The sequence below is a fragment of the Giraffa tippelskirchi genome, chromosome 8 (assembly GCF_054371585.1).
Source record: "Giraffa tippelskirchi isolate mGirTip1 chromosome 8, T2T-mGirTip1v1.2.pri, whole genome shotgun sequence".
In the NCBI taxonomy this organism is placed as follows: Eukaryota; Metazoa; Chordata; class Mammalia; order Artiodactyla; family Giraffidae; genus Giraffa; species Giraffa tippelskirchi.
Window position 1 is genome coordinate 98413147 of NC_137282.1, and position 25365 is coordinate 98438511.

The following is a 25365-nucleotide window of genomic DNA, read 5'->3' on the forward strand; positions in this document are numbered from 1 at the left end:
TGCTCAACATTCAGAAAACTAAGATCATGGCATCCAGTCCCATCACTTCATGGCAAATAGATGGGGAAACAGTGGAAACAGTGGCTGGCTTTATTTTGGGGGGCTCAAAAGATGGTGACTGCAGCCATGAAATTAAAAGATGCTTACTCCTGGGAAGAAAAGTTATGACCAACCTAGACAGCATATTAAGAAGCAGAGACATTACTTTGCCAACAAAGGTCCGTCTTGTCAAGGCTATGGTTTTTCCAGTAGTCATGTATGGATGTGAGAGTTAGACTATAAAGAAAGCTGAGCACAGGAGAACTGATGCTTTTGAACTATGGTGTTGGAGAAGACTCTTGAGAGTTTCTTGGACTGCAAGGAGATCCAATCAGTCCATCCTAAAGAAAATCAGTCCTGAATATTCACTGGGAGGACTGACGTTGAAGCTGAAACTCCAATACCTTGGCTACCAATACTTTGGCTACCTGATGTGAAGAGCTGACTCATCTGAAAAGACCCTGATGCTGGTTATGATTGAAGGTGGGAGGAGAAGGGGACGACAGAGGGTGAGATGGTTGGATGGCATCACCAACTCAATGGAGATAAGTTTGAGTAAACTCCAAGAGTTGGTGATGGACAGGGAGGCCTGGCGTGCTGTGGTCCATAGGGTCGCGAAGAGTCGGACATGACTGAGCAACTGAACTGAACTGCCCTTGTACAGAATCTACACAGTTAGTTTGTAGAATGATCTTATCAGCATCTTCTGCAAGCCATAATCTATGATTACATAAATAATTAAGAATGGTTTTAAAATAACTTTGCAATGATTTTGGTTCTGTTTAGATACCCAACATGTAACTTCTATGATATTCTGGCAGGTTTATAATTATTATTGTAAAATACATTTATTATTTCAGAGAATTGGTAACTTAATGCTTGCTGGAGTCCTAAACTAATAAACCTATAGCCAAAAAAGGAGGAAAGTTCAGGAGATGAAATGGGAATCTTTGCCCAAATTCATTAGCAACTTGTTTTCAGCACGTATGGTACTAAACTATATTAAAATGTACTTTCTTGAGCAAATATATTCAAGAAATTAAAATGATATAAAGCATATAATTCCCCATTTTATGATTAAACAAGAAGGAATGGGAAAAAAATGGAGGAGGGTGTAGGAGGGAAAAGGCATATGTATATTCGTGGCTGATTCCTGTTGATGTATGGCAGAAATCAACACAATATTGTAAAGCAATTATCCTCCAATTAAAAAAAAAGAAGGAATGAATTTCAGAAAGCTCATCCTTTGGACTTCTTTATAACATACATGCTATTATATTATTCTACTATGAGGACACAAATGGAATTTTTCCCCTCTAACCCTGATTTACCAAATTTACACAGCTCAGACCTGCTCAAACAGGTTTTGAAAATAATATTTGACAAGAACATGTGTGAACATGCTCAGTGAGCATTTATGTGCATGTGCTTTACTACCTTTCCTTTCTTTCTTACTCTGAGTGCTTTTAAAAAACTGCCATAAAAAAGCCACAAGTGCCCTGTTATTGAATTACAAAGCAATGCGTGTCGGAAAACACCCTGAGAGTTTAAGAGAGTCCTAAGAAAGATGCTCTGCACGTACTCCACGGCTGCAGGAATTCTGGTGAAAAGAGATACTGACCCAGTATTTGAATGATGATTGTGCATCCAGACAAGAGGTAGGAGAAAGCCTGGAAAGCCTGGAAAGCTGGATTGGCCCAGAGATGGAGGGGGCAGGCGTGGAGGAGGAAAGGGTGGAAAAGACAATAGGAATGAGACCGGCTGCAGATGTGCTGCGAGGGTAGACCTCCTGTTCTAAGATTCCATGTTTCAAACAAGTTTTTTTTTCTAAAGGTCAAAGAAAGGCAACTTTCTGCAAGATGAGAGCTTGCTTTAGGCACCGGTTTTAAGTAATTAACAACAGTCGGCAATTACTCAATATCATCATTAGCTGCAATAATGGCAAGAGCAGTACCAATAAAAATACTTTACCGTACACAGTGGGTTTGTGTGCCAGTTCCATCTGAATTTAGTTTCTCCACACTTAGTCACTATTATTTCACTGCCTTCACAGTAACTTGATCCAACAGTCTAGGCTACAATTTCTCAACAAACAAGGTGTTACAAAATTCCAAGGCTGCAGCTGAGTTATCAGCATATTATTTTATTCTGAGGTCTCACTGCTATCAATTTTTCATTTTTTCTAAAACATTGTTTTTGTCAAAATATTGCTATGCCCATCTTTGTCCAAAGCCATGAATGACTGTCTGCTAACTAGGTTAATTTCCAAAACATCTTAGTTTGATGGCCAAGGATTTCACAATCTAAATCACTTCTAACTTCACTCATCTGGACTTCTAAACTTCTATGAGATTGTCACCTTGTCACATCCATCTTTGATTTAACATCTGTGCACTCATTTGGGATGCCTGCTCCTCTCTATAAGACTCAAGCCAAGGTTTACTTTCTCCATGGAGCGTATCCTGACTAATCTAGCTCTCAAAGACCTCTTCTTTTTCTTCCTATCTATATGATTGATTTATTGGAGCGTCCCAGGTGGCTTGCTGGTAAAGAATCTGCCTGCCAATGCAGAAGCCACAGGAGATGTGGGTTCAATTCTTGGGTTAGGAAGACCCCCTGGAGGGGGACATGGCAACCCACTCCAGTATTCTTGCTGGGAAATCCCATGGGCAGAGGAGCCTGGCAGGCTATAGCCCATGGTGTCGCAAAGGGTTGGTTACCACTGAGTGACTGAGCACACACACATATGATTTACTGGTTCCATTATTTACTTGACCTTAAGAATTACAGAATTACTACTGCAGAGATACTTCAGGCTGACTGTTTTCAAATGTTAAATATTTAAGAATTTTGCAAAAGGGCTGTTAAATCAGTGGTGGCTTGAAATCAGCCATGGTGGGAGTATTTACACCCTGGCAATAGGCTAACAATGCAATCAAGTTTCATTATATTTGTTTGTGTTTTGATGGGGAAGGGGGAAAAGGAGAACTGGTTTACCAGCACACTGCTGCAAGAGACTCTAATCCAACTCTTCTTACTACAATTAAAATACTGTATCAATTTCCTATTAGAGCTAGCTAATATAAATTTAAATACTTTCAGGACTAAGTAACCTATGACCTCCCAAGGAATTAATATCCAACGTGGACATATATCCATGTATCGAAATTAAACTGTGGATTCCATAGCCCACAGCTATACCGCTCTATTTTTTGTATTTTTCATGGTGCCTGGCTCAGTATATAGTGAAAACCAGAATATTCTAGCTTTCTAGCTTCAGTTTCCAAGGCCCCATGTTGCCCTTTCATTTCTAGCCTTATAGAACCTTGGAGCTGTTTCTCAAATACCTTAGGTATTTCTTAGGTTTGTAACTTTCCACAAGCCGTTTTCCCTACTTTGACTGGTCTAAGCCATTGAAGACCTCCTCCACTGAGTGACCTTAGTGACTTCAAAAACTGTCCACTTTAAACGCATTGTACTTTCATTATCTAGTGATCTATCCATTTCTTCCCTACACAGCAAGTTGTATAAATGTTAATTTCCGCCTGTGTATCCCAGGTCTGAGAAGGCCGGCATGTAGAAGGTGCTCCAATAAATACTTGCTGACAGTGAACAGAGCAATTCAAATAAATGAATAAAGCTATTAATATACATACAAGGTAGGCTTGCTTTGGCACTTGTCCATAGCAGTGATGACTTTTAAGGAATAGGCCTCAGTGACTTTGCTACATACACTGTTTTGTTTTGTTTTTTTAATATATAAAGTAACCATCAGGACATGGAATTCAAACAGGAAAGGGTTTATTCACGTTTCAATGAGTACTCCCAGAACTGCGTTCTCTGCACCACCCAGTGTGCCTGACCTCCTTCTCCTGTCTCTTCAGGATCATACTTTGGTCTTCTAGTTTGGATGCCCTTTCTTGTGCTCATGCATCTGTCCTCTTCTCTGCTTCAGCATCCGCGGTAAATGCACCACAGTTCAAACGATACCTTGTTTAGCTTTGAAAGTCTTCACAGTCATTCTGTTCTATGCTTAATATCTTACAAAGGAAAATTAGGCTGAAGGAAGAAAAGAAGACAAGATACTAGAGTGAAGTCAAGCATAAGATATCTGTATAAACTGAGGTGAAAAGGATAATTTTTTTTAAGTTTTATTGAGAACCAAATAAGGTAGTAATATTCTAAAATTCTTCACACTTACTGCCTGCCTTCTTCTCTAAGGAAGATAGCTGATGCTACCCTATGCATACGAGTGAGTTTCTGTAAATTATTAAAATCTTGCTTTTGGTTTACAGATCCAGGACTCCTTCTAACCATGGGCAGGCAAAATGAAAACAAAACGCTTTTTAGAAAACCTCTAATTATCAATACTATTAAATATCAAGAGAGCAGAGGAAAGTAATGCCCTCTATACAGAGTATAAGGGCTATCAACATGTGACTCTGTCTACAGAAGTGTATTATTTGGGGAACTGAAATAATTCTTGAGAGAGTTCATGCAAAAAGTTTCCAACACCAGAGCAGAAGATACAGATTAACTTCATGAAGCCTGAATTTTTTACTATTTATAAAACACTGGACTGTCATTACTTTTTCCCATCCCAACTCCAAATTGTATTTTTTTGATGGTGCTAATATAACAAAGAAAATAACAGAAAACTATAATAAAGAAAACTTAGAAGACAGTGACTTTCATTTCAGTAACACTGTTTCTCAGTCACAGAACTCTGCTGGTGCTTGTTTCGGCAGCACATATACTAAAATTGGAAAGATACAGAGAAGATTAGCATGGCCCCTGCGCAAGGATGACATGCAAATTCGTGAAGCATTCCATATTTTTTTAGAAAGGTGGTAACGATAACCCCACATGCAAGACAGCAAAAGAGACACAGATGTATAGAACAGTCTTTTGGACTCTGTGGGAGAGGGTGAGGGTGGGATGATTTGGGCGAATGGCATTGAAACATGTGAAAAGGATCACCAGTCCAGGTTTGATGCATGAGACAGGGTGCTCGGGGCTGGTGCACTGGGATGACCCAGAGGGAGGGGATGGGGAGGGAGGTGGGAGGGGGGTTCAGGATGGGGAACACATGTACACCCATGGCTGATTCATGTCAATGTATGGCAAAACCACTACAACAGTGTAAAGTAATTAGCCTCCAACTAAAATAAATAAATTTATATTAAAAAAATAATCTGCTGTATGTCTTGACATCAGCAGTTCAACCATGTTCCAAGAAGGATATGGTGGAGAAATCTTGTGATTCATTTCAATTCACAACCTTTCCAACAGTTCATATTCAGAGAAATGGATATAAAGGGCAAGACAGAGAAGCACGAAAGAAGAGAGCCCTGCTTGTAATCATAGTTCCACAGAGGCTAGTGGGGGAAAATCCAAAACAAAATCAAACCTACAACACTCTAAAATCCAAAAATATTAATTATCCTTCAGTCAACCAACTTAAAAAACAGTTGAGGGTAACTTTCATTTGATTGTGCCCTTGGACATATCCATTCGATTTTCCTTGGATATATCCCACAACACATAGTCAAGTGACCACCTCATGAAGTGGACTTCACCAGATATGATTTGACCCCAGGATCATCCAGTCATTCTTTGATCAAACACTTATGAACCCCATCTTTGTGCCAGGCACTTTTGAGTACTGCAAATTCCAGTGTCAATAAGACACAAAGTAAACTCTCAAGAACATCACAGGCTTATTGTAGCCAAGGTCACTTTTTTTTTTTAAACTTATAAAGCTGTGCTATAACCACTCACTAGTGCTAAATCCTCTCTCTCAACACAATTTGGTGAGGTGAAATTCACATAATATAAAATTTAAAAATTTTAAGTGAACAATTCGGTGGCATTTTTAGCACTCTTACAATGTTATGCAACTGACATCTCTATCTAGGTACAAAGATTTCCATAATCCCAATAAAATCCCTGATCCATTAAGCAATTTCTCCCTCCAAGACCACTTTACATTTCAATGTGTGGAAAGCCTTCCATTTAAAAACACATTTTGAAAAAACTCTTCTAAGTCAATAACCACTCTAACTTAAATAATGGAATTGAGGGAAAATACTGATTCAGAGTCTTTTAAAATCAGAACTAGCTTTCTATACTAGGGTGTTTAAATTGGCATTCTTCATTTTGTTTCTTTGTTTTGTTTTCAGTCTTGGTCAATTTTTCAGATTCTCATTTCCCAAAGCTTGTAGAGATTTTGTTTGGTCCAGCAGCTAAGGCATGCTGTAGTGATAGTATAATGACATTTAATTTCTAAAGATCAATCAACATGAAGAATTTGCAGGTCTGTGTGTTGATTTATTCCCTGTGCCTCAGGATTTCATCTCAGTCTTCTACCTTCAGTCATAAGCAATAGTGCAGCTGACTTGAAAAATATCTCCATTGCATTTTTGTTTAATTTTCTATCAGCAACTCCTTCTTTGATATTTATTTTTTCCACCAACTCCAGTAATTCATTTGACTAAAACAACAACAACAACAACAACAACAACAAAAAACCCAGAACTCTTTCCAGGTAATCTTTGTTTCCCTTTCATAATCTGTGGTTTACAAATTCTTTTCCTTCTTAATTTTGCTAAACACTTCCAGTCCTTTGTTCCTACAGTGTTGTCTTGCCATCAAAACATTTGATTCCAAAACCTGTGAATTCTCCAGTTCATTGAAAATATTAGTTACCAAGTTTCCTGCTTTCAACATTGAAATTGTTAATACCAGCATGCTTAAACCCTCCTTCTAAGGGTCTATTCTGGATAGCCTACCCCCTAAGACATATAGATAGGAAATATGCATGTCCTTTTAAATATGAAACCTTCGGGGTGGGGCAGCTTACGTAGTGAAGATGTACACAGAGATAACTGCATTTTGAAAGGAGCCTGTTCTGGCATAGCATGTTGTAGCACAGTGGTTCAAAACAGATTTGTGGGGACTTTCCTGGAATTCCAGTGGTTAAAACTTCGCTTGCCAATGCAAGGGGTGTGGGTTCGGTCCCCAGTCAAGGAGCGAAGCTATCACTTGCCTTGCAGCCAGAAAACTAAAACAGATATAAATACTGTAACAAATTCAATAAAGACTTTTAAAAGGGTCCACATTTTTAAAAATCTTAAAAAAAAAAGTTGTGAAAGGTGGACAGACATGGGATCAAATGTTGGTTCTACAGCTTATAAATTACGCGACCCTCAACAGGATGGTTCAGTTGTCTGAGCATCAGTTGTACACTGAACAAGGCAGCACTGTTTAAAGCACAGGCCTTGCCTTTACGCCATTTTAAATATCTGACCAACTGTTAAGTCAATCCACGTATTACCACAGAAACTGCTGAAAAGGTATAACTTTTGGGGAAAACATACTCAAGAAGAATAACTTTCCCTACTCTGAGCCCAACTTCTGATTTTACTCTGATGGGCATATACGAATCATAATGCCTTTCTACTTCTTCAGTTTCTTAATTATTAAATCAGGGAAGAGTTCTAGCACTAGCATTCTGGCTCTGGGATTTGGGAATTGTATTTTATAATTGAGGACCACCGAGGAGTAGAAAGAGGCTGTCATGGGCTGTGGTTTGCTTGAGGTCACAGAGAAAAGTGTGCTGCAAAACCAGCTCATCCTTAACTGGTTCCCAGCAAGTCTGCTTTCGTCTGGACTCAGCCATGCTCTCCTCCTTCCTCTCCTCATAGATCACAGTTTGGCCTGACCAGAAGCTTCTTTCCCTCCTACCTCCCTGAATTTTGCTCTGATCATTCTGTAGCCTGGTGGTGCTAGTGGTAAAGAATCCACCTGCCAATGCAAGAGACTTAAGAGACACAGGTTCCATCCTGAGTCAGGAAGATCCCCTGGAGGAGGGCACGGCAACTCAATCCAGTATTCTTGTCCAGAGAATCCTATACAGAGGAGCCTTGCGTGCTACAGTTCGTAGAGTCGCAAAGAGGCAGACACAACTGAAGCAACTGCAGCTTAACTTGCCTCCCCATCTGGGATCCCTTCTAAAAGTGGTTATTCTAGTAACCTTCTCATATCACTTACTTTACCACGGATCTACTGCAACCAGTCAATTAGTGGAAATTATACAGTAAAAAAGAAAAAGAGACAAAAAAAAATCCAAGGAACACAATGTTGGGTAACAATTTTTAAGCTAAAAGATATTGATGAGTTTTTAACATTATAGTATGTTATTTATGAATAAAATATTTATATTTTATTTTGGGGACTATTTCCTAAATTTATGGCAGAGGTTGTTCTGGAGAAGGTAAATGGGGCTGCTGCTGGTGGCAGGGAAATAGGATACTCAAATTTATCTCTATTGATTTATTTTTCTTATCTAAAAAATCAGGGGCAGCTATAACAAATATTAATAGTTGTTAATTCTAAGTTGTAGATTTTTTTTAGATCTCTTCATTCTGTTTTTTTTCCTAAACAAATTCTGAAAGATTTATAGCTGCTACTCAAAGAACTAAGACACCTCAGATCTCTTGATGAACATTTCAAACACTGAGGCAAGGATTGTACTACAAACATGCATAACCAAAGCCACACTGCTCTCAATGCTTCTAGTTTTGGATTACAGCAGCTAGGGGAGATTGAGCTATTTTGTTTCCATGGCTCATTAAGTGAGGGCTAGGCTGGTGTCCATAATCAAATTCACTGCATTTATCCTTCCTCCTTCCTATGAAATGAGGCCAGACCTTAGGGAAAAAGAAAGACTAAAAAATGCCCCCAAGTCCATAGTAATTCTGCCCATAAAGGAAATTAACACACCTGAAAAGGATTAAATTCTTTTTCCTTTCCTAAATGAGCCCCTTCCTTAAGCTTCCTCTGTCAATTGACTGCCAACCCTATTTGCTAATTCCCATCCCTCATCAGGCTCACTAGGACTTCCTGTTGCAAATTAGAGCTCAGTGAATTTGAGCCTGACATCTCTAAAACACACCCAGACTGGGGGTGGGGGGGGCACTTCTGAGATTCCTGCTAGGATGCCTGGTGCAAAGGGCACCCCGGGGGATGATGGGTCCCTGTGGTCTGGGAGTGTTCCTGCTCTGAGTAAGGAATAGCAAGAGACAAAAGGAATCTGTAGGTAGGAAGAATGGAGAGAGGCTTTTGCCATTTTTTTTTTGCTGGAGGAAATGATGTGGACCGAGAATAACGGATAACCACAGAAGGGGAGGGGTGGGGCAGGATGGGGGGATGACAGACACCGCGATGGGAACAGGAACAACTTGGGGAGATGGGCCAGAACACTTGTTATCAAAGCAACAGAGCAGAAAAGGTGAAGAGAATGAAAACCGTTGGTCGGTGTTGTGTTAACAGGATTAACATCAAAGGTTTTGTGGACAAAGCCGTGTGACAAGGCTCCGGTTCCCGCCCCATCATCTCCAGCCCAGCCTCACCCCACAAACCCAGTGCACCTTCCCGTAGTCAGGCGCCTGCAACTGGAGAGGGGCTCCCATCCCACTCAGGCAAACCCAGCAGCCTCTGAGACGCTGGGACTGCAGGTTCAGAAAACTTTCTTCTTTTTTTTTTTGCTGTTAAAAAAAAGTAGTATTTTTAAAATGAAAGGAAGGAAGGAAGGAAACGAGGAAAAAGGGAAAAAAGTAGAGGGGGGGAAGAAAAGAGAGACTCCATTTATAAGCCCTTGTTTGTTACAAAACAAAAATGAAAACAAAACGGAAACAGCCAGGATGAGCCAGGTTGCCTTGATTTACTTGGGATCTTTCAGAGGGGATAACCAACAGTACCACATGGATAATCAGGTATCATTGCATTAATACACTAACTGTACGTAGCCAATGTGTTTTGCTAAACTCCTCCCTGTATTTACTTGATCACATTAAAGGAAGAAGCCCATCTTAATGTAACCTTTACTATTTTTTTTTCTTTTCTAAGAACAAATGGGAGGGAGAAGGGGTTCCACCCAAGTACTATTTGTGCATTTGAAAGGAGTGCAGCTGACTGCGTCTGCCTTTTCTAAAAGCAACGGGTTTTTGGAAAGAACCCTTTCTGTGCTTCTCTCTCATGCTCCTTTCTTACCAGTCCATTGCAAATAGGAGCTTCAAATAATGTGATTTATTAAATCCACATTTTCTGCCAGATTCTGCTTTATGCGCATATGTTCTTTTGTTCCTCTTCTAACATTTCTCCAGCACAGAAACCATTCTTTCTGGTATTGCTGAAGGATATGGATATTAAAATCAGATCAGCAAAAGATTTTATGGCCTTGGGAAGCCGCCAATCAATGCTGTAAAATAAAGCACGCTGCTGTACACGGATGCCATCCAGTCAGTCCTGCGGGGTTTTAATGTTGCTGTGGGGGGTGGGGGAACTGGAGTGAGGGTGAAGCTGGCAGAACAGTAGGGAGTGGGGAAGACAATGAAAGGGTTAGATTAATGGTGGAATTTGAAAGTGGGGACAATTTACACTGAAGAATTGTTTTCAAAGACCTCCTAACCTCCAAGACATTTTCCAGCCGAGGAGCCCTTTGAATTACAGCTGGAGGTGATGTTCTTGGAGCGGCCTCTGAAAGCTGAAATCACAACCTGCCCGCAGTGTTCCCTTTGCAAACCCACAACTTTGTCATTTTCTCAGGCAGACACACAAACTCAAGAGCCCGCAGTGATGCTGGGTTGAGGGTGGGGAAAGGAGGCTGCTTGGTAACAAACAGCTCTTGAAGTGTTTAATTCCACCTTTGTCATCTATTCACAACACACATTTCAAGCATATCAGTTTTAGTTCAACAATTTCATTCTCCAGCCTTATATTTTCTCCTGTGGCTTAGGGCCTCTGTCCAGCACCTGGGTGGCATGGTTTGTTTTCTCTGAATTCACAAATGTTAACCAAATTATAAATTCTTCCTTTCTCCTGTCTCCCTCTGTCCCACCCTCCCCCTCCCCTCCGCCCCCCACCAATTCAGGTTAAAGTGCCCGTGAGGTCGAGCGGAGGCTACTGTGGAGCGCAGTGCCTAGGCGCGCCCGCGTGCCTGTCTTTTTAAAATACAGGAAATGCATAAAAGAAAGAAGAGAGTTCAGCCGGAGCCAGCGCTCCCCCGTCTTTGCTTTTTTCCCTTCCTTCCCTCCTCCCCCTCCCCCCAAGCACCAGCTTTTAATTTTCAAAAGCACTGCAATTGCTTGGTGTGGTTTCAAGAGCTGGGGTGCCATTCTCCCTGATGATGACTCTGCTGACGTCAATGGCATTCTTATCGTGCCTAGTGCGACATCAGAAACCAGCCCTCAGAGGCTCCTCTTATTCCCCGAGTCTGGGCTCTCAGTAAAACGTGGAACGGATTTCTGAAGTGAAAGGGAGTCACTCCTCTTTTCTAGCAAGAGCTCAGCCAGACATCTTTCTTCCAGATGGCAACTTGCCAGTTAAGACTGTTCCTTAGTGTTTTTCCTGCCAAGATCCCAAAAGGAGAAGAGAGGACTAGGTGGATCACAGAGCCTTCTCTGTGTCCCAGCTTTCGGAGATCTGCCTCTGTGTGTGTGTGTGTGTGTGTGTGTGGTTGACCTACTTCTGATTAGTCTTAAGGTTTCGCTGAAGCCTTTGATAAGGTGATTTCCCCCTATACCATGCTGTGAACAAGATCCACTCAGTTAAGCGCTCCTAGCTTACTCTCAGGGTCATAACTCAAACCCATTTTCACTTCTCCAGAGTGCAGCAAACACCCCTCTCCTCTTCACATTATAAGAGAAAAATAGGAGGTTGAGCACATAGAAGGGAAGGACTCACAGCTGAATAACAATAGTAACAGCAATAATAATAGCTGAGTATGAGCAACTCATCTTGAGAATTTAACATTTTCCTCTAAACACTCCCGAGTTTTTAAGAGGCCTGGTCACAAAGGTTCCAGTTATAAGCTAGCCTAGTGGCTAACATCCGTTACCTACCCAGCAGTTTGGGGGAAGCTGTCATGATGATGATGAAACTTTCATTGGCGGTGGAGTTTATCATAACCCAAATGTACCCCCGAACATTACAGAAATGTCTCCAGTTCAAATCTATATGTTTAAAGACTCAAGGTCATTTAACATGATGACAGAATTGCACATCTGGGTAAGTTTCATCTTCGCAATCTTTGATAGGGACACATTAAAATGGTCTTGGCATCCAAACAACAATGGTTCCTCCTGAAGTTTACTGAGCCCCCCATAATAAACTTAGCAGGAGTCATTGTACTGGAAGAAGCCACTTAGCAATATATGAAATGCACAATCACTAGTTCCAATTGGAAATATTTAGATCACAAAATTAAAGGGGCATCTGCTTACACCTCGTTTAACCCTTCCAGCTTCATGTGAGGAAACCGAGACCCAGATTTTGTGGTTCATGATTTATTCAAAGTCATGTAACTATGAAGTGTCAGGACTGAAAAACTCAGTCTACCCCACACTAAATTGTTTGTTCTTTCTACTACGACACATTGCTGCTGGTTATTTAAAGCCCAAATCCATTTGCCTAGGACCTTCCCATTTTTCATATAAGTTGGAAGAGTTAATTCTGAGTTTATTTTACAAAATAATATATACATGAAATTCAAGTTTTTTGTTTGTTTTAAAGTAATGATAGAGTTGGGAAGAAAGAGCAAAGATTTCTCTGGGTTCCAAATACGTGAACCCCCTGTATCCAGGCATCATTCTGTTGCATTTACTACCTAGCTTCCAGCCACCTGATTGTAACGTTATAATCCTAATGTATTTTATTTGCTCCCTGATTCAAACCATTGGCTTAATGCTTCCTCACTTCTACCTAAGATCTTCATGCCACTCCTTCCCCCCAGCACTCTCCGTATTAGTTTTGCCTTCTCTGTAGAAAACTTTGACTATTTTTTAAAGTCACATTTTGGCACTTTCTTTTTTGACAGATATGTATCACATTCTGGTTCAGAATGAAGGAGAAGAGATGGAATGGAGTTGAAAGAGATGGGTTCCAAGTCAGACCTGAATTGGAAATCTGGCCTAACCACTTGCTACTCTAAAAATTTAGGGTATGTCTTAATCTGTTTGAGTCTTGGTTTCCTTATCTGTAAAACAGGAAGAATAATTCCTACCTTGCAGGGTTATTGAAAGGGTTAGAGATGATGCTTACTACGCTCCATCACAATGCCTAGCACATAAGAGAAACTTTACTAAAGGATAATGATACCAATGATGCTCAAAAAAACAAATGGGGAAAATCATAAAATTGGTAAGAACAAATAAAGTAGCACAAACAAAGGACAGAGAGTATTTTCCCCCTGTGACCAGAGTTAGTGCTGTGGAATACCACTAAAACGGGAAGGATATATTCCTTTAAAGGATTTTTCTAGTGAAAAACTAATGATCCTAACCAAACATATCAGCATAGGCCAGCATGATAAATTTCTATAAAATGCATTTTGCACTGAGTGTTTAATTGCAACTGAATGTCAAGTAGCTACCAATTGTGCTCTTAAAGATTCTTCAAGGATTATTTTGAAACTGGTCTGTGAGAGCGACTTTAAAGTTGAGTACTTATGGGCTGAGCCAGTTTCTGGTTCTCCTTTTTCTGAGACAAACTGCCAATACTCATCTAGATGATAAGTAGCTTTGTGTACACTGAGATAAGAAGCCTAAGTAATTCCTTCAACTTAAAGGCAAACCCACATTAAAAACACAAGGGCTTTGGAAAGCCTAGCTGTCCATCTGCGACCTAAGCTGCCACTTCCCATAAAGCCTATTTTCACTGTACACCACATGACTGCAAAACTTGGTTCATTTAATTAACAAGAAAATGTATCAGACTTGAAATGCTTTCTCTTTGGAGAAATCAATAACCTAATATAAAAAAATAATAGTGTTTAACTCAGAAACAAATTACAGTCATGCCTGTTTAAGGTGGCTCACCTAAATTTTATAAGCAAAACTGGAGTGATCTGAGTAAATTCTAGGTTGGATGTGAATCAAGTCAACTGAGATGTCAAAAGACCTGTGTATGACTCAGAAAAGAGTGTCCATCTTTATGATTTAGCCCTGAACCAATCAACTCTGCCTGGGGCACTAGAGAAAATGCACTGTCCTTTCTAAATGAAATGAAGCCTTCGGTCTTACCTACCAACCTAATAAAAGTTTTGCACCCAATCAATATCTTAGCCAACTATGAATGTTTGATATGGCTTCCACTTCATTCAAGCAAATGGAAACAGTTTAGTCACCTCGAACTATTCCAGACTAATAAGTTACAGTGTAAATTTGATCATGTTCTTCCATCCTCTACAACCCTTCTCTAGAAAGGCTGCATCCACCTAGCCATGCTCCCAGCAGGCAGGCCTGTATAAACCTGAGGAAAGGGCTTCACTTTCTAATGTATCCATCCAAGGGGATAGCTTTTTTTGTAATCTATCTGCCTATGCTGCTGCTGCTGCTGCTAAGTCGCTTCAGTCATGTCCGACTCTGTGTGACCCCACAGACAGCAGCCCACCAGGCTCCTCCATCCCTGGGATTCTCCAGGCAAGAATACTGGAATGGGTTGCCATTTCCTTCTCCAATGCATGCATGCATGCAAAGTCGCTTCAGTCGTGTCGGACTCTGTGCGACCCCATGGACAGCAGCCCACCAGGCTTCTCTGTCCACAGGATTCCCCAGGCAAGAATACTGGAGTGGGTTGCCATTTCCTTCTTATCTGCCTATAGATGGTGTCTTTTTACAACACACAAAGTGTTAGTCACTTAGTGGTATCCAACTCTTTGTGACCCCATGGACTGTAGCCCGCCAGGCTCCTCTGTCCATGGAATTCTCCAGGCAAGAATATTGGAGTGGGTTGCCATGCCCTCCTCCAGGGGATCTTCCTGACTCAGTGACTGAACCCACGTCTCTTGCATCTCCTGCACTGCAGATTCTTTACCTACTGAGCCACCTGGGAAGCCCAAGCTGTTCACCTACATATCCTCAAATCCTGTTATAGTGCCTGATATGCAAGTAGCTGGTCAATAAAAATTTGTCATATAAAGTTGGGTTTTTATGTCATGTTCAACAGTTGCTATATTTCTCACTAGAAGTTATCTTTGAGTAGATATGGAATAATTTCATACTCTTATGAATGATTTTATCATGGTCATTTCTAAACATTATGGGTATTGGTGAAATGATTAAAAAAATATTAAGGTGAGTGTAGGGCTTCCCAGGTGGCGCTAGTAGTAAAAAATCCACCTGCCAATGCAGGAGACAGACATAAGAGATGGGAGTTCGATCCCTGTGCTGGGAAGATCCCCTGGAGGAGGGCATGGCAACCCACCCCAGTATTCTTGACTGGAGAATCCCATGGACAGAGGAGCCTGGTGGGCTACAGTCCAAAGGGTTGCAGAGAGTTGAACTTGACTGAAGTGACTTAGCATGCACGCCCACAAGGTCAGTGTAACATAGTTACACACACACACAAACACACACACACACACATTAATTAAAGGTTTCAAAAGTCCCCTTTTAGGAATGACTGCTGTTTTTGTCCCTTTCCTATTTTTTTTGTATAACATGTATGTAGGATATAGGATATAAATATCCTCATATAAAATCATGGTTCTGGCATATAGCAGTTGCTCTGTTGAAAAGAACTTTATTTGGCCAAAAAAGAGTTGATATGTTGGTAATCCTTTGCTCCTTTGCTGGATTCTTATTTATTTATTTATTTATTAAATTTTGAAATCCCAAAGTCTGGGAACCCATGACTTAGCAGAATTTTCCCATCGAAACAGAGACTAGGATCTTTGTGATGCAGGTCATTATTTCTGATCATGCGTGGCTACAACTGACCATTCTCCCTTCTTTTATTTCTCTGTCCTTATATTTGCCTTTTCTGATGCTCTGCACAACCATACCATTTCATAACTTTATTTTTTCCAATGTGCAAATCTGTATAACAATTGTCCCCACTTCACACCCTCTGAATCTATAACATAGGTTATTTAACTTTAAGAGAAATAAGTTAAGATTTTAAAATTCCAATGATATATCTTATAAAGATGGGTCTGATACACTCACCCACAATCCACTGGAATAATTAAAGGTATAACCTTTAAAGGTAAGGTAAACTAAGCATTCTCTACATACATTAGACTTCCTAATGGTGTGTTATGGCTTAGGGATCAAAAATTGAGCCAAGACAGTGATTTCCCTCAGCCCTTGGAGCAAACATGTGGGAGACTGAACACAGGCTACATTCCTATTTACTCTAATATTCGTGAGAAATATACTTAACTAACCTTCACTAGAAATCTAATTCCAAATGTGCCATTTGGAAAGCACTGACCTAAATGACATTTACATGATTCAATGCACATGTAAGTTGTAATTGAGATTCAAAACTAAAATTTCAATAAAATTCAATAAAAACTGACTGAAATTCATAGCTAATCAGATGATCTTATTCAATGGAATAATATTTTCAATTTTTATTTCAGCATATTTCAGCTGTAGCTTTTTAAAACAGTTAATAGAGGAGGGAAGAATATAATAATGAACAAATGCAGATAACACTAGCCTCATCCTCTAAGGAAAGTTCCTTTCCCTATTTCTGTTACATACACAGCATGGGACCTCATGGCATTTATGGCATGTTGATATGATTAACATTTCTACTGGATTGTGGAAGGGGCATTGTTTTTTTAGCTCTGTTTTGGAGTTAATACTTGATTTCAAGATGATATATTAGAAATTTCCCTTGTGAGTCAAACCCCAGGAGCTGGAGACACGATCATGTCATTACATATGTTCAGCCTGATTTGACAATGGTGGCAAGTCAAGGCTGTTCTAGTGAGGGGAGATCTTCCTATTGTAACAGGCATTTCTATATTCCTTTGACTGAATTTAGCACTGTGGTCAGTGTATGTCCAAGAATAAACTGGCATCAAACATTTAGCTCATCACTATTTTTTCATTCTTGTATTATTTGGAGAATTGGAAAATCCACCTGAAAACTTTACTTCTTTCTCTCTCTCACACATATACACACAAACACACAATATATGATAATTTTTCCATATCCCTGAAATAACAAAGAAAATGGTGAAGATTGTGTTAGCATGAAGCAGAAGAGAACGCCTCTCCTCACGGCAATTCGTAGCTAGGAGTCATACTTCTTGAGTAGGAACAGTAAAATGGATATTGACTGTATAGTCTAGGAAATCAACAGCTTCAGAATTCAAAAGCCCTAGGTTCAAATTCTAGCTCTGCTGCTTCCTAGCTATGTGAACACAGACACGTGATTTAACCTCTTTCAGTCTCAGTTTTCTCATCTGTAAATGGATTCCACAGATTCGTGGAGGTTCAGGAAGATAATTTATTTGAAGGACTCAGCAAAACTGCTGACACAAATGAGGGACTCAGATAACAAGAGATTCAGCACTAAACCACAGTGCGGTGTATCAGGACAGCTGCTGTTAGTCACTAAGTCGTGTCCACCTGTTTGCGACCCTATGGACTGCAGCCCGCCAGGCTCCTCTGTCCGTGGTATTTTCCAGGCAAGAATACTGGAGTGGGTAGCCATTTCCTTCTCCAGGGGATCTTCCCCACCCAGCGATCGAAACCGCATCTCCTGTATTGGCAGGCGATTCTCTACCAATGAGCCACCTGGCGAAGCCTCTATCAGGATAGTAGAGAAGCTTAATTTAATAAACCTCTGGTCTGATCCATTCTAATTCTGCCAGTAAACTGTAGGTAAGTACACTGGGCCCCCATTATGGCCTTCTCAGGTCAACTCTCCCCAATCAACCTGTTGGGCACACACTACTTTGCCAGCTTCCTTGCTGGAGCAGTCCTAGTAAGGTCTTGACCATCACTGCAAGTGCCTCATCTTTTCAGCTTCCCCATCCTTTTTCTGGAGGCCTGGCCTGAGCAACAGTCTCTGACCTGACAGGAACCATCGGGCTCCATGTAAGATACGTGGGGGCCTATGGCTTCCCCAGGGACTTCTGGAGGGTCAAGAGAGTCAAGGTTCTACAGAGTAAACTGACCAGCAAGAGAGAAAAGATCTGTGGGCAGAGAAATCTGCTCACCCCTTCTCCCCCAAATGGAACATTCCAAAACACAGTGGTTCAATATATAACCTCATAAGCAGCATCTTTTGTAACTTAGCAACTAGCTGTGGTGTTTCTTGTAAAGTTGTGACAGGTTTGGTAACGCGTTACCTTGTATTTACTTCTCTTCTCCCCTCCTGCTATTCCCTCCAACTCCACTCTGTTCTTGCTTCCTTGAGCTACAGGATTCCCCCTCTCCCACAAAAGATTAGCACAGAAGCTATAATCTCTAAGAGTATCTGGGGTAAGACTGTGATGTAGGAAAAAACAAGGCAACCACAGTACAAGAATGAGAGAGAAAAAATGCATAACACTCTAATTCACCAATACACCAGTTCTTCTTATCTAGAATTCCTTGGATTCCCGCAACAGTGGAAGCTCTTAAGGCCACATTACCACCTTATTAACAAAGAATAGCTGATCAGACCGGGCTTCCCAGGTGGCGCTAGTGGTAAAGAACCCATCTGCCAATGCAGGAGACATAAGAGAAGTGGGTTGGATCCCTGGGTCAGGAAGATTCTCTGGAGGAGGGCATGGCAACCCACTCCAGTATTCTTGCCTGGAGAATCCCATGGACAGAGGAGTCTGGTGGGCTACAGTCCACAGGGTCGCAAAGAGTCGGACACGACTGAAGCAACTAGCATGCACGCACAACTGATCAAATCAGTAGAACAAGGAGATTTTCAGGACAACTCATCATTCCCTTCCTTCCATAGAGTCTAATTTCAATTATAACCTAAGATGACCTGTTTGGAATCACTTAATGCTGTCTATCAGGAGAGAGAGATACAGAAAGACAGAGAGGGGAGAGAGATGTTGAGAGATTTTTCTCTTTGAAAAGTCATGGTCCTTTGTATTTAACTAAAATGTAACCGGATGTTAAAATGCAACCCTGGCATTTTTCTTTCCTCCAGAAATATGCCCACATTTTATAGAGTAAGCTATATATTGAGGTTCCACAAAAAAACGAAGTGCAATTTTCACATTAAACATAGATTCTAACGTCTGGCATTTCCCCTAGTGCTTGCACATAATTATCCATAATTGCAGTCTTTCCAACAGGAGACCCACAGTAGTCACTCTGATTCACGCCACACGGCATGACCCTTTCACATAGTGATAATGGTCTTCAACACCAGTGCCCATGCTGCCATCTTCCTTCAACTCACATGGAACACTTCTCCCTGCATGCCTCATAGCATCAAATATAGGAGCTCTCACTTGTTATTCAGTCTTCTTTCATCCTCCTTTTCTGTATTTTTTATGACTGTTTTTCACATAGGCACATTTGCTGAGTTGGCGCCTCACAGGTGGTTTGGTTTGTGGCATACTTTAATAGCTACGAAACCATGGGTTCAGCTATTGGGTTGCAGTGAGTTACATAATGTATGTGCAATTCAGTGCACGAACAAGAGGATTTGCCTAAGACCCCAAATGACCCAGGAAACTGACACACAGAAGGGACTGCATTAAACATCACTTGATCAGGATGCACTTATCCTGAAGCACATGGCCATACTTTGAAGGATGGTGGTCTTTGAACAGATCTGGTAATCATCTAACTACACTAAGGCACATTTATTTCTGTTGCTATTTGGTTCATTTTATTTTGGTTTGGTTTGTTTTCTGTTCTTAGCAATCAGGCCATTTTATGAGTACTTTGGCAAGTGGTAGAAATAGTTGTTTTCTCCAGGAAATGTTTAACCTTTCAAACACAGCAGAGATGTTATGGGCATTATAAATTCAGTTAAGCGTGGTCCCTGGTCCCAGGTTGATGGCTTGAATCCTTTTTTCTTTTTCTTGCCACTCCTGTTTAATTTACTTGGAACCAAGGAAATAAGTGTGGAACTCTGGCAACATTAAAATAAGTTGGAATTCTGGCCCAGGAAGCATAACCCTTGCAAGTCTGGGCTCATTTTCCAGAAATGCCTGTCATTGGTACAGGAGGATAAAGTTCATCCATGTTTTATTTATCTCATTATTCTGATAGTTCATTCATTCTTTCAACACATGTAATACCTTCTATATGACAGACACTGTGACAGATGTGGAAGGGGGTGACATTTGACAAGATCCCTGCCCTAAGATGACCCATACTTACATCCTGCTGAAATAGAGGTTTTAGTATTCACTTCCCAAGTCTCTATGTACCAAAGGAGAAATAAGAAGAAGCAAATAACATCATTAATTTATTCAGATTCTTTATCCATTCATTCAAAAAAACATTTACTGAAGTTCTGCCATGAAATAGATGCCACACCAAGTGCCAGGAAACAAATAAAAGATATGGAAGTATCTAGCAATCACACGAAAAAGATGACTCCGACTACAAAAACATTTTAAAAGCTTAAAAATGGTAAAGCATGCCCTAAATGAAGGTGAGTTAGAATAATGAAAATGACTGCAAACAAGGCCCATTTTCTTAACAAAATATTAACATATTGAGTAAAAAAAAAACAAAAACGAAACCCCTAAAAGGATAACTGATTTAATGAATCTTTGCATTCATTTTTAAAAAGTGAGGAAAAGAGTGACCCATCAATATACGGAAATGTGATGAACTTCATTTACAATTAGATTGGCAAAATACTCTATTTGTGAATCCCAGAGTCAGTGGGCATGGGAATATGATTTTGGAAGTGAGTTAGCCCTTTTGGAAGACAGCCTGGCAATATCTACAAGTATTTTAGATGCAATTTCACTGCCAAACATGTATTCAATGAACATACTCACAAAAGGACACAGAAATGTTCAGGTAGAAGGAAGTTCTCAAGGTTATTTGTAGTAGTAAAAAACTGGAAATGATCTACAGGTCTATCAATAGAGTTAAACGGATTATTGCACACACAAAAGGAGATATTATCTGCCAGGTAGTAAGACTAAGATGTAGATCATTATCTATAAAGACACATACAGAAGAGCTTCAAGATATATTGTTAAGTTAAAAAGAGCATGGTGCAGAAAAGTAGCCATAGTACTCTCTGGAAAGATCTGCAAGAAAATAGTAACCTTTTATCCCAGACAGTCATGACCCATCGATTAGAGCTGGTACAAGGGACACCAACCTGCTTTCCTGCTCTCTCACGCGGAAACATTTACTGCAAGCACGGCTTTCTCTGAAGGATGTGCTTGTCCAAGATCTTTGAAGATTTGCACATATTTAGAATCAGGAAGAAATGAGGCTCAATACATGGTTTCAAAGGAAAGAGGACTAAAAGAGGAGAGGAGAGAGAGAAACATAAGCAGCAAAGGGTAGGTAAGGGGATCAACTTGTCTCAATTTGCCCAGGACTTTCCTAGTTTTAGCCCTGAAGGTCCCACATGACAGGAAGCTCTTCTGTCCCAGGCCATCTGGAAATGCTGGTCTCCCTAGCCTGCCTTAAAGTTACTACAGAGATTTATGCATTAACTGAAGGCAAAAGGGAAGCTGACAGGCTTTCTTTCCTGCCCACATTCCAGCTCTCCTGTACCTTTGCCTAGAGGCCAAAGGTCCATACAATTTTCCATATCCTCTGGTGCAAGGATTTTGATGTTTGCTTTGATGATGTGACCTTTCAGATTAGGATCTAAAACTGGGGGTTTTCTGGAGTTTGTGTACAATTTTCCAGAACAAAAGAAGTTATTGTGAAAGAACTGTGATGGAAGGAATTTGGATCTGAAGAAAAAATTATTTGTAGTGCTGGGAATAATAAACCCTAAGAGGTTTTCAAAAGGAAAAAGTTCAAATAGATCAGAAACTGAACTGGTATCTATGATATTAAGTGAGATAAAATGGGGGGGAGCATTTTATGGGAAAACTTTTCAAACAAAACACATCAACCCTTAGGAACCACTGGACGTAATTAACAGCGAAGATGCTTATTCTGAAACCATCCATATGACCCAGGATACTCTGGAGGGAGTAGCTAACAGCAGAGAATTTAAATTATCCCCAGTGGCAGGTGCCATGCTATGTACCAATGATTACCCTTATCAACCCTAATAAGGTTTAAAGAGAAGTCCCTGGGGAATCTCATTGTTAACAGTGTCCATGGCAAGAAGGAAGCCAAACACTAGGGACACATGTTACTTCCCTTTTGTCCCTGAAAGCTGGTAATATTTCTGATTTGAGAATAAGGGCATCAGAAGCATAGCTCTTCGGTGCATGTATTTCTCATGACATGCTGGTATTCTTCTCACATATGTCCCATCCCCACAGTAACCATTTCCTGAAGGAAAGCTGAAGCTCTTTCAGCTTGGTTGCATTTTCCAAGATTTCCTACAGACAGAAATCCTGTGATTTACAAGCTAGCTAGTCTCCTGCCTTTAACACTTTTGCTCTTCTAGGGGTGGGTGTATTGCTTTGCACCTTGATAGATCAGCAGCCTCAGACACTTTTTCAAAACCATATTTACTCAGCCCTCTGGGCTATTCATGCAATCCTTCAACCAGTTAGGTAGTGAGTTCAGGGGCTAGAGCTTCATAGGTGAGTAAGACACAGATTTCAGCCCCAAGAGGAACTGGTACATTAGAGAAAACTGGTAAGACAACTAATGTTAGGACATTATACGATGAAAGAGGTGTGTGCATGATTATATGGAAATATGGAGGAGAAAAGCTTAAACTCAAGTGGAAGCCAGGAATTGCCATCTTAAAGGGTGAGGAGGGACCCTCTGTTTTCTGTAAGAGGTGAGGGTGGGAAGACTTCCAAGGGTGGTGGAACAGCTTATGCAAAAAGCTACAGAGTTATGGGAGAAGAGAGCTTCATCAGGAAACCACAAACTGTGGGCTGGAATCCAGGGAAGAACAGGATGGAAAGAAGGAGCCTGAAAAAATTTCAGTGTAAGCAGACCTTGAGGGGAAGGTGGAAGAAAGGCATTCATACTAACTGAGCATTTATTTGTGTGTGTGTTAGTCGCTCAGTTGTGTCCAACTCTTTGTGACCCCATGGACTGTAGCCCACCAGGCTCCTCTGTCCATGGAATTCTTCAGGCAAGAATACTGGAGTGGGTTGCCATTCTCTTCCCAGGGGGATCTTCCTGACCCAGGGATCGAACCCTTTTCCTACATTGCAGGCAGATTCTTTATCATCTGAGCCACCAGGGAAGCCTTTATTTGGTACCAGACTTCTTATAATTGCTATCTTCTATGATTATTCCAATAATCTTCTAACAACACCTCTTGCTCCATCATTCTGAGGAGGAACAGAAGGCGAGAAAGATTGTATACCTGGGCTGAGCCACAGCTGGAGATCAGGTGCATCTGATACCAAAGCCCTTGGCCATTCTGTCAGGACACTGGAAGGTAAAGAAGTCTAAACTTTCCCTGGAAGACACTGAGGACTCTGATGGATATAAGCAGGAGACAGATACGATCAGAACTGCATTTTAGGAAAAAATTACTCTGACAGTTACATGCAGGAGGGGTAACTAGAGACAGGGAGAACTTCAAGGAAGCTTTCCCCAAAGAACAGAGAAACATTTTTCTTTTTTCTTGTTCTTTTTGCAAAAAGGTCAGCGTCTCATGGCTCCTACAGAAAAGTTGAGGTTTTCTCAGGCCTCAATTTTGTCCTACTTGCATTTATGTTTAGAAACATTCAAGTGTGAAATGTAAGTTACAAAACTGATGACAACGGATCCTGGAAACTCTGATCCATCTTAGAGGGGAGCAGGGTTGGGGAAGGGGTATAAGGGCAAAAGAGTAGTAAATTTCCACAGTTGAGAAACACAAAATGTATACAGATGTAGCCCCATGAATGATCAGGCTGGCAGAAGACATTCATTCTTCTAAGGGCAACAGCTGGAGATGCTGGGAAAAGATGAAGCAGTTGCAACTTGCACTGATGTAATTAATGCCAAAGGTTATACTCCTGGTTAAGTGATCCTACTGCCTCAGAAGTTTGAGGTGATGGCTGGCCTAAGAGCTTTCTTTAGCCGTATGTCTCAGTGTACCTACATATAAAGTCAAGTCATATCCTGCAAATTGAGTCTAGTTAAAGAACTCAGGAATGGGGGTGGGGGGTGGATTGGGATCTACACTCTGGGCTGGTGAAGTTAATTTACTTCTTGAATTGAAAATCTGAGGGAATTCCCTGGCAATGCAGTGGTTAGGACTGCACAATTTCACTGCTGAGGGCATGGGTTCAATCCCAGCTTGTGGACTAAGATCCTGAAAATAGCACTGTGCAGCCAATTAAAAAAAAAAAAAAAATGATGGTTGTTATAATGCCTCTTTGGGTTGAAAATACAGACTTTTTAAGATATACATTCATTAAAAAAAATTTAATTGGAGGACAATTATTTTACAATATTGTGTTGGTTTCTGCTATATGTCAACATGAATCAGTCATTGGTATACATACACCCATCCCTCTTAAATCTCCCTCCCACCTCCTACCCCTCTAGGTTGTCACAGAGCACCTGATGTGAACTTCCTGCATCATACAGCAAATTTGCATGGGCTATCTGTTTTACATATGATAATTTATATATTTCCATGCTACTCTCTCAAATCGTCCCACCCTCTTCTTCCCTCACTGTGACCACAAGTCTGTTTTCTATGTCTAAGTCTCCACTTCCTCCCTGCAAATAGGTCCTCAGTACCATCTTTCTAGATTCCATATATATGCATTAATCTATGATATTTGTTTTTCTCTCTCTGACTTATTTCACTTTGGATATATATTCATTTTGTAATGAAAAAGGTAAACCAAACATCAGAGTATTGAATTTCTTAAACACTACTTTGTCATAAGTTATAGTCCAGAAGGCTAGAAATTGGTTTTGAAAGAATTAGAAAAACATTTTTTCAGTGAAAATTTTGCTCCTTGATCTTTTTCAGAAATATATATTCTGTTGTATACATATAACATATACACAGATATCAATCTGTATCCTCTACCAGGTAAAAGCGTCTGCACCAGATGGTAAACATTTTGAAATGACAAGCAAACATTCTTATCCTCAATGTATGATTACAGGAACTGAAGCAGTAATACTATTCCTTGATGTGATTCTGTCAAAAAAGTTAAACCCTTTACCAGATTTACATCTTAGGGCCAAGGAAATAGTCATTCTCTGAAGACTGCAAAAGTCTGACTAGATTCAGGAATCATCTGAGTGTTCCTTTAAAGGGAAAGTTGGTTCCTTTGAAGGTAAAAATTATACTTAAACATACATGTTCTACTTGTAAAATCAGAAAGAATCTTTCTCCATCTATAAAGTTTAAGAAGTTTATACATACTATAAATGGATATCTTACTTATGGGGCAGGAGGAAATTTTAGAAGTTTCAGGATTTACAGGTAGGA

General features: G+C 40.4%; 1 protein-coding gene and 1 non-coding gene across 8 annotated transcripts in view; one reads left to right on the forward strand and one right to left on the reverse strand.

Moving 5' to 3' along the window:
* The window catches only part of PDE4D (phosphodiesterase 4D), a 1572405-nt gene that overhangs the window by 127815 nt on the left and 1419225 nt on the right, over positions 1-25365 (reverse strand). The window lies entirely within an intron of this gene.
* Positions 4772-4878, forward strand: LOC145519225 (U6 spliceosomal RNA). The gene has a single exon (XR_014063642.1). It is a non-coding gene; the product is annotated as a U6 spliceosomal RNA (small nuclear RNA).